Raw genomic sequence first — 13,407 nt, 5'->3', positions numbered from 1 at the left:
ACAGTCTCTAATAGCAAAGATTGCACTTCCTTCCCTTTGACCTTTCTCCAAAACCTCCTCCTCCCCTTCCTTCACTCATAAAAGGATGAGCCTATTCTAATAACCTTTCATCAAAAGATACAATTACTATTGCCCTATAGCAATTTATAGGTTTACTGGGTCAACCAAGTACCTTTTATAAGACAGAGCTTTCCCTTATGCTTTTGACAATTCAAGCCTTCATGCCCTGACCTACAGACTACGGGAGGTCCCTTCCCTGTTTGTTTCATTCTTCAACTCTGCAGAATTAGGGAATAGGTAGGTGAGAAATTCTTAAAAGTTTTTTTTATTTATTATTTTTTTTTATTTATTTTTTTTTTTTTTTGAGAGACAGAGAGAGACAAAACGTGCGTGGGAAGGGGCAGAGAGAGAAGGAGACACAGAATCCAAAGCAGGCTCCAGGCTCTGAGCTGTCAGCACAGAGCCTGATGCAGGGCTTGAACCCACGAACCTTGAGATCAGGACCTGAGCTGAAGTCCGACGCTTAACCAACTGAGCCACCCAGGAGCCCCTTAAAAGTTTTAAAAATTTAATAAGAGAACTGGATCTTTGTAAGGCAGGGGTAGGTACTGCAAACATAAAAGCAGATCACATGAAAACCACTGTTTTATTCAACCCAGATGGCTATGCCTGGCTGACTGACTTTACAATGGTACTGTTACCTCTATGAACACCCCTTCTCTCACTAATTCTTTCTTTGTGACTGACAATCCAGAACCTTCCATCTGGGCAAATGAACACGGAGGCTAAGACTACTCCTTAACAGTCATCCATCTTTGGGGCATCTGGGTGGCTCAGTCAGTCAAGCCTCCGACTCTCCATCTCAGCTCCAGTCTTGATCTCAGTTTGCAGGGGATCGAGCCCCACGTCGGGCTCTGTGCTGACAAGCCTGCTTGGGATTCTCTCTCTCCCTCTCTCCCTCTCAAAAGTAAACAAAAAATAACTTTAAAAAGAAGAAGAAGAAGAAGAAGCAGCAGCAGCACGCATCCTAATTTCTCCTCCTGAACTGTAAGCCAATGGGAAGCAAGTACTTTTAATATCCTTCTCCAGTCTCATGCACAATGCTACGCACTTAGTAAGCACCTTATAAAGATTTACGAAGAAGGCACTCATCTTTTACGACCATTACTAGGAGCTGGGGCTACGTATGTTTGGTAGGGATGGAGTTGGCACGTGAAGTGGTTTTCTCTACAAAGTTGGAGGATAGTGCTCTGGTCCCCTTGTGAGCAAGCCGCTCTCGCTCTCGAATGTCTGGGGTAGACAGTGGAGCCCATTATCGTGGTCATGTTTTACGTTTAGGGAAACCACATCTGCTGCCTGGCTAATCCGAATTCAGAGCCAAGGTGAGCTGAAAGGGGGAGGAAGCACAAGGTCTACCTCGCGCCAACCTTCCTCTGTACGTTTCAAAAACAACAAGTGTCTCTTTGTGTCTTTCCGTCAATTCGAAGTGCAGCCGGGAGATCTGGTCTCTCTACTAGCTGTTCCACACACTTTCTGACACAGACTTTCCTCCCGTCCTTATCGACTTTTCTTTTCTACTCTTAAAAAAAAAAAAAAAATCTCCACTCAATTTTCCTGTGATTTTAAGATGATCTGAAGCCCAGTACCCTAAGACTAGCCACCGGAAAGGGAGCAGACTCAAAGGAACCACACCCCAAGGTGGGCTTTCCACACCTCTGCCTCACACAACAGCTCTTAGGTTCTCAGACCCCAGAAAAAAAGCAAAAGAAGTGAAAACTGGCAATGACTGAGGTCCCAGAGGAGACTGAGCTGTTGCAACGAGTAGACAAAGCTGGCAACATGGAAAAGAGAGACAGCCTGGCTCCCCGCCCCAGCTGCACAAAAAGAAAGAAAGAAAGAATGGGGTGGGGAGCCTGGGACTGGGAAAACGTGGAGAGGACTGACAGGGGACCCTGGGGAAACCCAGAGGAGGGGGACTGTCAGGAGGCTGAGGAGGGCGGCCGAGGGGCCGACAGGACAGGGCTGGAAAGAGGGCGTCGGCGGGAAGGGAGAAGCCCAAAAAGAGTCGGGAGGAGACGAGGGGAAAAGCCTGGGATGGCCTGAAGACAGTGGCAGCGAGACACTCACCAGAGCCCCGGGGGAAGAAGGGCTGGGGGCGGCGACCAGCCGCGGACGCCGGCGCGGCCAGCGATGTCTCTCGACGGGCGGACAGGCGAAGCCCCAGCGGCAGCACCCGGCGGACCAGAAGAGACGAGGGGACGCCTGAGGGACTCTGGAGTCCGGGCCGCGGGGCGGTTGCGGGTGAGGACAACAGGAAGCGCTCCAACTGCCGGAAAAGACGGCAGCGCGAAGGGGCCAAGGCGGCCGAGTACCCCGCCGCGTAGTGGGGCAGGCGCGGCGGGCAAGGGCCAAGACTGCGCAAGCGTGACTTCCTAGAGACGCGGCGGGCGATTTCAGGACTGCGCGTGCGCGGCCCTGCAGCTCCCGCTCCCCCCGCCTTACCTGAGCAGGAGAGGGGGTACGGAGGGCGAAGTGTGAGGTGTGGGGCGCTGTCGGGGTGGGCGAGGCTGGGCTCGAGAGGGAGGCTCTATTTGTTTCTGGTTTCTTTGCTTTATTTTGAAATAATTTTAGACTTCCAAAAAGCTGTAAAATTAATACAAGGAAGTCTCGATATACCCATCACCCACCCAGCTTCCCTCACCGGCTTACGTAACTATGCTACATTGTCAAAACCAGGAAATTGACATTGGCACAATGCAACTGACCACGCCAATACAATTGACTAGATTGCAGACCTTACTCAGATTTAACCAGTTTCCCGTGCACTCATTTGTGCGTCTGTGTGTGCTTGCGTGTTCACACTCATCTGTAGTTCTATTAAATGTTAACACGTGTAGTCGTCATCCCCCCACCTTCCCTTGATTTTCAGTCATCGTAGCAATAAGACGGCTAGAGCCCTTGGCCCCATCTTACTCTTCCTTAAGAGTGCCGTCCTTACCTAGGATCTGGTGAGCTCTCTTAACACCAGGCTATCAGGAGAGCATCCCAGCGTGCACAGAAGAACCTGCTTTTCAAAGCTACCCAACCACTTAATCTGTACCACCCCTTGGGGTAGAGGTCCCAAGCCTTTGGACGGACACTCATTCATTCCTTGAGAACGGAGCACAGTGCACTTGGCCAGAAAGTGTCAGGCTTCTGGAAACAAAGATAAGTAAGACATAGTGCCTGCCTGCCTTCAAAAAGACCATCTAGGAAGCAAAATGTGAGAGTAAGGTGTCTCACTCTTGAGTACTTGTGAGACCACAGAGCTTGGTTTTACCCTTCAAGCTTGGGGTCCTGGGCTTTGTTTCCTTAATGGTCTTTAAACACAGGCATTCCTTGACTGCTTTCATCTTCCTAGTCTTCAAAGCCCAGTTTCCTTTTGTCTAGCCTCGTACAAAAACCACTTCACCTTTCATTCTCTCTGCCCAAAGGCCCTTCTCCCTCAATGCCTTTTGTCAAAATCCTGTCCCTCCTTATGGACTTAATAACAGTCCAAGATGTTTGCATAGTGCTTTTCAGTTTAGAAACCCCATTCACTCATTTAATCTCAGTTCATCCTCACAAGTCTTTGGCACGTCACATAGGATGAGTTTTTACATATAAAGTGTAAACACATAAAGAGTTACGCTCAGAGAAACAAAGTGACTTGCCTGAATTGTCACAGCTAGTAAAGCAAGCAGCAAAGAAAGGAACCCCATTTTCTGATTGCAAATCCAATATTCTTTCTGCTTTCCCTTTTCCCCAGCTCCAACCTTATCTTTTCTTTGGAGCCTCCCCAGTTTCACGAGAGGTATTTTGTCCTCTATTCTCTATAGTTCTATAGTGATTTATCTCTACCCTAACTCTAATAAATACTAAGGTTTTCCTCAGAATAGCTTAGCCAGAATATGCTGCTCTTCCAGACTCACTTGTGGCCAGGAAGTAGGCACAAAACCTAAGTGCCACCAGTCGCTTAATACCCACCCTAGACTGAGTGTGGTCTGACCCTACAACCCATAGAATTTGGCCTTACTTGCCTCGCTCTAATACTGGTGTTGTTGGATCCTGTCTTTATTTTAAATGCTGATATTTTATTCATCATGCATTTTTTTACATTAATTGTTATTTTTTAAATATTGCATTAAAGTATTATCTTGGGGCACTTGGGTGGCTTAGTCAATTAAACGTCTGACTTCAGCTCAGGTCATGATCTCACGGTTTGTGGGTTCGAGCCCCACGTTGGGCTTCACGCTTGCAGCTCAGAGCCTGGAGCCTGCTTTAGAGTCTGTGTTTGTGTGTGTCTCTCTCTGCCCCTCCCCAGCTTGTGTACTCTCTCTTTCCCTGCCTCTCCCAAAAATAATAAACCTTAAAAAAAAAAAAGAAATGTAAAATCTCAGTTTTGCCCAGACTTTCTAAATCAGAATATGTATTTTAATTGAATCCTACAGGATTTGTATACATGTTAAAGTTGGAGCAGCTCTGGGCTAGCAGGAGCTGAGGATGGTTCCTATCTTCTCATGGAAGGAATATTCAGAGGCAACTGATGTCATTGCTTCCAGTGGGTGAGACACACACTGTCAGGGGTAAGATGCCTGTTGAGAGGTAGAGAGAGACATAGTGTGAGCAGGAGAGGGGTAGAGAGAGGGAGACACAGAACTCGAAGCAGGTTCCAGGCTCTGAGCTGTCAGCACAGAGCCTGATGCGGGGCTCGAACCCACAAACAGTGAGATCGTGACCTGAGCCGAAGTCAGACGCTTAACCAGCTGAGCCCCCCAGGTGCCCCATGTGGTCTTTGACAAAAGGATGAGCTTCAGCCAGTGAAGCTATGGCAGGTCAGCCTGATGGATTAGAAACAGGTGATTTCCCTGGGACAAAGAACAATTTGGGGCAGTGTTTAGAGAAGGAAAAGGCTAGTGGGTCTGGAACTGGGGAAAAGAGTAAGACATAAAGTGTTAATATTTGAGGCATCTGGCTACCTCAGTTGGCAGAGTGTGCAACTCTTGATCTCAGGGTTGTAATCTCCAGCCCCCGCTTTGGGCTTTGGGCGTAGAGCTTACTTACAAAAAAGTGCTAATCATATCATGTAACTCAAGTCCCATGGGGTTGAAGAATAATTTGGTATACTAACAGGTTATTGGCTTTCCAAGAGTTTTTAAATAAACCTGTTATAAAACTGGGAATCTTGGGGCCTCTTGGCTGGCTCAGTTCATGGAGCATGCAACTCTTGACCTTGGGGTTGTAAGTTCAAACCTCCCCTTTGGGTGTAGGGATTTCTTAAAAATAAAATCTTAAAAAGAAAACTAAGGTGGTTTGCTTAGGCAGAAATCCTGAAAACCTCAAAGTAAAAAAGGAACTAAGTGAAAAAGTAGCTTTTCGTATTGTTTCTTGGTTTCAGACTTACAGGTACGCCAATGCATAGTATGTTTTTGCCTGCTTCGAGATTTGTATTTTCTTTAAACTGCTTAATGATGGGGCCAAAATAATTGAGAAGTCTTCAGAAATACAGATTTTATGCTCAACATCACTCAGCATCAGCATCACTCAGCATACAAATCAAAACCACAATAAGGTACCACCTCACACCTGTCAGAGTAGCTAACATTAACAACTCAGGCAACAACAGATGTTGGTGAGGATGCGGAGAAAGAGGATCCCTTTTGCATTGTTGGTGGGAATGCAAATTCGTGCAGTCACTCTGGAAAACAGTATGGATGTTCCTCAAAAAATTAGAAATAGAACTACCCTACGACCCAGCAATTGCACTACTAGGTATTTATCCAAGGGATATAGGTGTGCTGTTTCGAAGGGACACATGTACCCCCATGTTTGTAGCAGCACTATCAACAATAGGCAAAGTATGGAGACAGCCCAAATGTCCATCGATAGATGAATGGATAAAGAAGATGTAGTATATATATGTATGCATGTGTGTGTGTATGTGTGTGTGTGTGTATATATGTATATATATATAATATATATTATATGTATGGTATGTATATGTATGTTTGTGTATGTATACACACACACACACAATGGAGCCATCAAAAAGAATGAAATCTTACCATTTGCAACTACGTGGATGGAACTAGAAGGTATTATGCTAAGTGAAATTAGAGAAAGACAAATGTCATATGACTTCACTCATATGAGGACTTTAAGATACAAAACAGGGGGCGCCTGGGTGGCTCAGTCGGTTAAGTGTCCGACTTCGGCTCAGGTCATGATCTTGCGGTTCGTGAGTTCAAGGCCCACATCAGGCTCTGTGCTGACAGCTTGGAGCCTGGAGCCTGCTTCAGATTCTGTGTCTCCCTTTCTCTCTGCTCCTCCCCTGCTCACGCTCTGTCTCTCTCTCAAAAATAAATAATAAAAACATTAAAAAAAAAGACACAAAACAGATGAACATAAGGGAAGGGAAGCAAAAATAATATAAAAACAGGGAGGGGGACAAAAACATAAGAGACTCTTAAATATGGAGAACAAACAGAGGGTTACGGGAGGGATTGTGGGAGGGGGGATGGGCTAAATGGGTAAGGGGCACTAAGGAATCTACTCCTGAAATCATTGTTGTACTATATGCTAACTAACTTGGATATAAATTAAAAAATAAACTATTTTAAAAAAAGAAATACAGATTAATTTTTTCCAAATGACTATGCACATGCATGTGTGTGTGTGCGTGTGTGTGTGTGTGTGTGTGTGTGTGTCCTGATGAGTCAGGAATTGAGGGAATTGAGACTGAAAACTCTCAAAAACAAATGAAGGATGTGAAGCACCGGCAGGCTCAGTACCCAAATGATGCATGAACCTTTCCCACCTACCCGTTTGGTAATGAAAATATTAGGAGGGAGGAAATTATACAAACCTTATGGAGCTAGGAAAGAAAGAGAACAGTAATTGTTGAACAAAAAGAGTGAGGAAAACAAGTTCCCCAAAGCAAAAATAAATCAAAACCAGCAGTGAAAGGGATGTCACCGACCTCCTTGCTTAGATGGGAACTTCCCTGCAAAACAAAGGAGGTCCTGAGGCTCCCACTGTTGAAAGATTTTCTTTTAACTGGTGGGGTGGAGAGCTGTGAGAATCACAAGACTCCCAAGCTCCCTGAGGAATGTACTAGATATTCCCATATTTGCAGAGGTCCCAGAACTGTCCTAACTGCCAACTGATAGCTGATCTCATAAATTCCCTAAAAATGTAGGCGTGTGAATCTCATTTGTTCCAAACAGAGGATAGGATATGCCAAAGTGTTCTATTTCCGTATGTTTGAAACATGCTGGGTTAAGTAAAATTATGTGAGTTTCCTTATGGCAGGCCTTCTCAGGACGTTTAATAGCATTGTGACTCTCCATCAGGAACGTTTATTATACAAGATGCCATAAATGTATTTGATGTCTCATAGAACATTAGTTAGCATTTCCCTAAACAGACGCTCTGAGGAACACATCTAGATACTTGCCATCAGGGTGTGGGTGTGTGGTTATAGGAGAGAGAGGCCAAGATCACTCACTAGTTCTTCTGTAGCTTCTGATCAAAGGAGCAAAAGAGCCAACAGACTGTTACTACTTCCTGGCTTTGAAATATGATCTCATAAATTCCCCTTTAGTTCTAAATTGTGAATAAAGCTTTCAAAACCCAATATCCAAGCTAAAAAGAAACCTAGAGATCACTTCAACTAATCCTTCCATTTTACAAATGTGATATAGGTCTATGGATTGGAATTAAGTTGCCCACAGTCACAGGTACATTAAATTGCAAAGTTCCATTAGAGGCAGGTTTCTTGACTTCCTGTCCACTGATCTTTCTCCTCCCCTCTGGTGACTTTCCATACGACTGAATCCACAAACTAGCAATGGGCTATTATTACATGATTTTGACAAATCTGCCTAATATCAAAAATGAGATCTAAGCCAGCTGATGGCCCATACTATCTCAAACAAATCTCAATATGATAAAATAATTCAGACAGTCACAGTCATTGGCATTTGAAGCAGCAGGATTTGACCTGTGGTTTCAACATCACATTCTTTATCTCTGAGACCACAGCTTCATGATACCTTCCTTGAAAACTGAAAACATTTTAATTTATTTATTTTTAATTTTTATTCATTTTTTTTTTTTTTGAGAAAGAGAAATAGAGAAAGCATGCATGATTGGGGGAAGAGCAGAGAGAGAGGGAGAGAGAGAATCCCAAGCAGGCTCTGCATTGCCAGCACAGAGCCCAACACGGGGCTCAAACCCACCAACAGTGAGATCACGACCCGAGCCAAAATCAACAGGCGCTTAATTGATGGTGCCACCCAGGTGCCCCTGAAAACTGAATTTTTAAGTCATGTAGATGTCATGGCCCATCTCTCCTTATAAAGTGTTTTTTTTTAACATTTATTTATTTGAGAGAGAGAGGGGCAGAGAGGCAGAAAGAGAGGGAGAGAGAGAATCCTAAACAGATCATGCTGTCAGCAAAGGACCTTACACAGTTCATCAAACTGATGAACCTGATCATGACCTGAGCCGAAATCAAGAGTCGGCCGCTTAACTGACTAAGCCACCCAGGTGCCTCTCTCCTTATAAAGTTTTAAAACAGGGTTCTATTCAAAAAAATAGATCAAGGATTCTTTCAAGTTCAAAATGAAAATCTCATTCCTTCCTCTGTCTCCCTCCCTCCCACTTCTCACCTTCCATTTCCACATAATTAGCCATTGATATTATTAGTGTTTTGTGTTTCCTCCCAGAGTTCTTTTTAAAAATTTTGTTTGTTTGTTTGTTTGTTTGTTTGTTTGTTTTTGGTAATCTCTATACCCAACATGAGGCTCAAGCTCACCCTCCTGAGGTTAAGAGCAGATGCCCCTCCAGCTGAGCCATCCAGGTGCCCCTCCTTCCAGAGTTCTTTACGCACATACGCATATAGAGTCATTTTCTCCCTTATTGACACAAATGGCATGATCTCTTTATTAGGCACGTGTCTTCCCCTTCAGGCTTTAGTTTCCCCATTTAAATGTTTATGTATTTGGGGCGCCTGGGTGGCTCAGTCGGTTAAGAGTCCGACTTCAGCTCAGGTCGCGATCTCGCGGTCCGTGAGTTCGAGCCCCGCGTCGGGCTCTGGGCTGATGGCTCAGAGCCTGGAGCCTGCTTCCGATTCTGTGTCTCCCTCTCTCTCTGCCTCTCCCCGGTTCATGCTCTGTCTTTCTCTGTCTCAAAAATAAATAAAAACATTAAAATAAATAAATGTTTATGTATTTATTTTTAAGAGAGAGAGAGAGAGTGCACAGGCAGAGGAAGGGCAGAGACGGGGAGGGGGGGGAGACATAGGATCGGAAGCAGGCTCCAGGCTCTGAGCTGTCCGCACAGAGCCTGATGTGGGGCTGGTACTTTCAAATCGCAAGATCACGACCTGAGCCGAAGTCGGACGTTTTACCGACTGAGCCACCCAGGTGCCTCCAGGTTCCCCATTTATAAAGAAAGGATATTGTCCTACTTCCACCCACTCCTCTGAACTTGTCAGATGCTGGGCATGCATTAAGCCCCCTGCTACTCACTCTGCTTCTCTTGACAATGTTTGGCCTTTTGGAAAGTCACACTTGCATGGCTGGTTTTGTCAGTGACCTCAAATTTAGAACACTCAGGGTGTGGTTTGTAGACTCTGGTATTTCATGCTTTAAGAAAATCCAGGACAGAAATGTCAACATTTCCAAAGCAAATGAGGGAGTGGTTGTTTGCACTACAAATGAACCTTGCAAAATGATTCACCAAAGGCAACTTTCATGTATTTACATATATTTTGTTTATTAAATAAATAATACTTATACTTGGTACAAAATGCGAAAGAGTATACAATGCAAATGTCCCACTTTCATCCCTGGTGACCAAGCTCTCCGCCCTGTGGGCCGGTTTTCTCCTTAGTTTCTTGTTTCCATAGTTTTTGCATACGCAAACATATCCATATATATCCTTTTTTGAAAACAGCATTCTATTTTGTGTGTGTGTGTGTGAGCTCTACATTCAAAGTGGGGTTTGAACTCACGACCCCAAGATCAAGAGTCACATGCTCTACCGACTGAGGCAGCCAGGTGCCCTGAAAATAGCATTCTAAACACGGTTTGGCACCTTGTACTTTTCACTAAAGAAAACCATCTTGGTGCGGCATCTGGGTGGCTCAGTCAGTTAAGTGTCCGGCTTCAGCTCAGGTCATGATCTCACAGTTTGTGGGTGGGTTTGAACCCCATGTCCAGCTCTGTGCTGACAGCTCAGAGTCTGGAGTTTCCTCCAGATTGTGTCTCGCTCCTTCTGCCCCTGCCCCCCCGCCCCCCACACGCTCTGTCTTTCTCTCAAAAATAAATAAACAGGGCACCTGGGTGGCTCAGTCGGTTAAGCATCTGACTTCGGCTCAGGTCATAATCTCACAGTTCATGGGTTTGAGCCCTGCATCAGGCTCTGTGCCGACAGCTCAGAGCCTGGAGACCGCTTTAGATTCTGTGTCTCCTTCTCTCTCAGCCCCTCCCCTGCTCACACTCTGTCTCTCTCTCAAAAATAAACATAAAAAATTCTAAAAAAATAAATAAACGTTAAAAATTAAATAAAAGAAAATCATCTCGGGAATCCTTTTTTTTCCTTTTTAAAAATGTTTTTCTTTCTTTTTTTTTTTTTCTAAAGGCCTAGACCAGCTGTGCTAAGGAGTTTATTTTTTTATTTTTTTTTTAACGTTTATTTATTTTTGAGACAGAGAGAGACAGAGCATGAATGGGGGAGGGGCAGAGAGAGAGGGAGACACAGAATCGGAAGCAGGCTCCAGGCTCAGAGCCATCAGCCCAGAGCCCAATGCGGGGCTCGAACTCGTGGACCGCGAGATCGTGACCTGAGCTGAAGTCGGACGCTTAACCGACTGAGCCACCCAGGCGCCCCTAAAATGTTCTTCTTTAAGAGATAGAGCACGCACACGTGCACATTAGCGGGGGAAGGGCAGAGGGCGAGGGAGAGAGAATCCCAAGCAAGTTCTGCACTGACAGTGCAGAGCCTGACACAGGGCTCAAACCCATGACCCTGGGATCACGAGCTGAGCTGAAATCAACAGTCGGATGCTTAACCTACTGGGCACCCAGGTGCCCCAGAAATCCTTTCATGTCAAGGCAAATAAAACTGCCTCATTTGTTTAGGGTTATATAATGGTTCAGTGACAGATATACCAAAACGAATTCATCTAAAAGGGGTTCTTTTCAATAGTGAACTCTATTATTCCACTGACAGTCTGATTTCATCCCTGAAGTCCTATTTTCAGCTGCACTCTATTGTAGGAGGAAGATTCTCTCTCAAGGTGCTTCCCTTTGTGCACAATGCACAATCAGAGAAGGTATCAGCACCTACAGGCCAACTTGTGCCAGACAGAAACTCGCAAGTATTTTCACCTCCTAACTCTTAAGGTTGAAGCTCAGATTGCATCAAGACCCTCAAAGCTTAGTCTTCCTAATTTTTATTTTTATTTTTTTTAGAAGGGGGAGGAGGGAGGGACAGAGGAAGAGAGAGAGAGAATCTTAAGCAGGAGTAACCCCGAGATCATCACCTGAACCGAATTCAAGAGTTGGACACTCAACCTACTGAGCCACCCAGGTGCCCTCTTCCGAATTTTTAGAATAAGTTTTTGCCTCTGTCTAATTTTTAGAATAAGTTTTTCTCCCTGTCTCTCCCACTCTCTCTCTCTCCCTACTCCTTTCTCATTACCGAAAGCTGAACAATCTAATGTAGCTTTTTTTTTTTTTAAGCACCTAACTTTTAAAACCTCCCTCATTCTCCGAAGCTCTGACTACCCCCCTAATGACCACGGGCAGCTCTTCCTCTGGGTGGTTCCCAGCTCTGCCCTCACAACAATAAAGCTCCTCTGCCATCATACTTATTAAAAGAATAGGAAAAACCTTGACCAGAGGCAGGGAATACCTCATCTCCCAGCCCTCAGTGTAGCCAAAGGGGCCCAGGCAGCCTCGGGAGCCTCATCCACCATTCACCACAGGGGATGTAGAAATATTGTCATGTTTTATTGTGTGATCATTGGAATGATTGAGGGTCCCTGATGAGCCCCTGGGGAGGAAACACTGTCCATAGCAGAGTTTGGCACATGGTGTGTTCTCGTGAACGTGACTGATCGATTAGCTGGTTGAATAATATAATCAGGCACTGGGAACTTGATCAAAAGTAGTCATTATGGGTACTATTATGTCTTCTCACTGTTTTGTTGTCGTTGTTCCCCCAACCCAAAGAAAGAAGATCTGACTCCCACAGATATTTTATAATCCTAATCTTAGTCGACCTCCTATTTCACTTGCTTAAAATATTCACTTGCCTTAGTTCTGTGATATGACATTCTCGGGCTTTTCTTCCTGTCTCTGCATCTCCTCGGCTGCTTCTTCCTCTTCTGGACCTTTAGATGTTGGAGCTTTTCCAAGCTTAGCTCTGTGTCCTCCTCTCTCCCCCTGAGCCACGTCAGTGACTCCTGGGCAAACTGTGTTCTGATGCCTCCCAGATTGGTGTTTTCAGCCCACAGCCCTCCTCTGAGCCCCACACTCATGAATCAGACTGCCTCTCCATCGGCTCTCCTGGAACCGACCCAGATGAAGCGTCTGCCACCTAGAGGAGTGAGGACTCGAAATCGGAATAAAAACACTGAAATAGAAGGGGGTTTAGTGTGCGTCTGGAATTTGTACCCGCGCTACTAGCTATTTCAAATCTTTTTCACCTTCTTCAATTCTTTGATTTTACCAACCTCCCCACCCACCAACACACCCCAATTAGCAGATTCTATCACTTCCCGCTTCCCAGAGACCATCAGACAGTTCCCTCGCCTTCTGCCACCAAATCTACAGACATCTGCACTCTCAGGCTTTTCTCCTCCTGGTTAGGCCGAGTTCCTACATGGGCTTCAGTTTGTGTCACTTCTAGTCCCTCAGGGGTCCTTTGCAACTGGGTGTCCACCCTCCCTATCCGCTCTCCTTTACCCACTCTTGCTGCTTCCTAGCAATGTTAATGCATGTTCAAAGAACCTCCGACTTAAAAGCCTCTTTGGGGGGCGCCTGGGTGGCGCCGTCGGTTAAGCGTCCGACTTCAGCCAGGTCACGATCTCGCGGTCTGTGAGTTCGAGCCCCGCGTCAGGCTCTGGGCTGATGGCTCAAAGCCTGGAGCCTGTTTCCGATTCTGTGTCTCCCTCTCTCTCTGCCCCTCCCCCGTTCATGCTCTGTCTCTCTCTGTCCCAAAAATAAATAAACGTTGAAAAAAAAATTAAAAAAAAAAAAAAGCCTCTTTGGGGCGCCTGGGTGACTCAGTCGGCTCAGTTAAGCCGCTGACTTGGTTTAGGCTCAGGTCATAGGGTCGTGGTTCCTGAGTCCGAGCTGCACGTCAGGCTCTGCGCTG

The 13,407-nt window shown here is 45.5% G+C and overlaps 1 protein-coding gene across 3 annotated transcripts in view; it reads right to left on the bottom strand.

Moving 5' to 3' along the window:
* Positions 1-12,590, bottom strand: part of STK38 (serine/threonine kinase 38) — a 51,879-nt gene extending 39,289 nt beyond the window's left edge. For 2 of the 3 annotated variants that reach the window (XM_027057877.2, XM_015069808.3), the window contains exon 1: positions 2,128-2,419. The gene's annotated coding sequence lies outside the window, so the exon portion shown is untranslated. Of the gene's footprint in view, positions 1-2,127; positions 2,420-12,343 lie in introns of those variants that run through there. The other variant, XM_053222891.1, reaches the window with a different exon arrangement.
* Positions 12,591-13,407: the final 817 nt, after the last annotated feature.

This window comes from Acinonyx jubatus, chromosome B2 (genome assembly GCF_027475565.1).
Source record: "Acinonyx jubatus isolate Ajub_Pintada_27869175 chromosome B2, VMU_Ajub_asm_v1.0, whole genome shotgun sequence".
Taxonomy (NCBI): Eukaryota; Metazoa; Chordata; class Mammalia; order Carnivora; family Felidae; genus Acinonyx; species Acinonyx jubatus.
The sequence above is the reverse complement of the archived record's forward strand: the minus strand, read 5'-3'. Positions and strand labels throughout refer to the sequence as shown.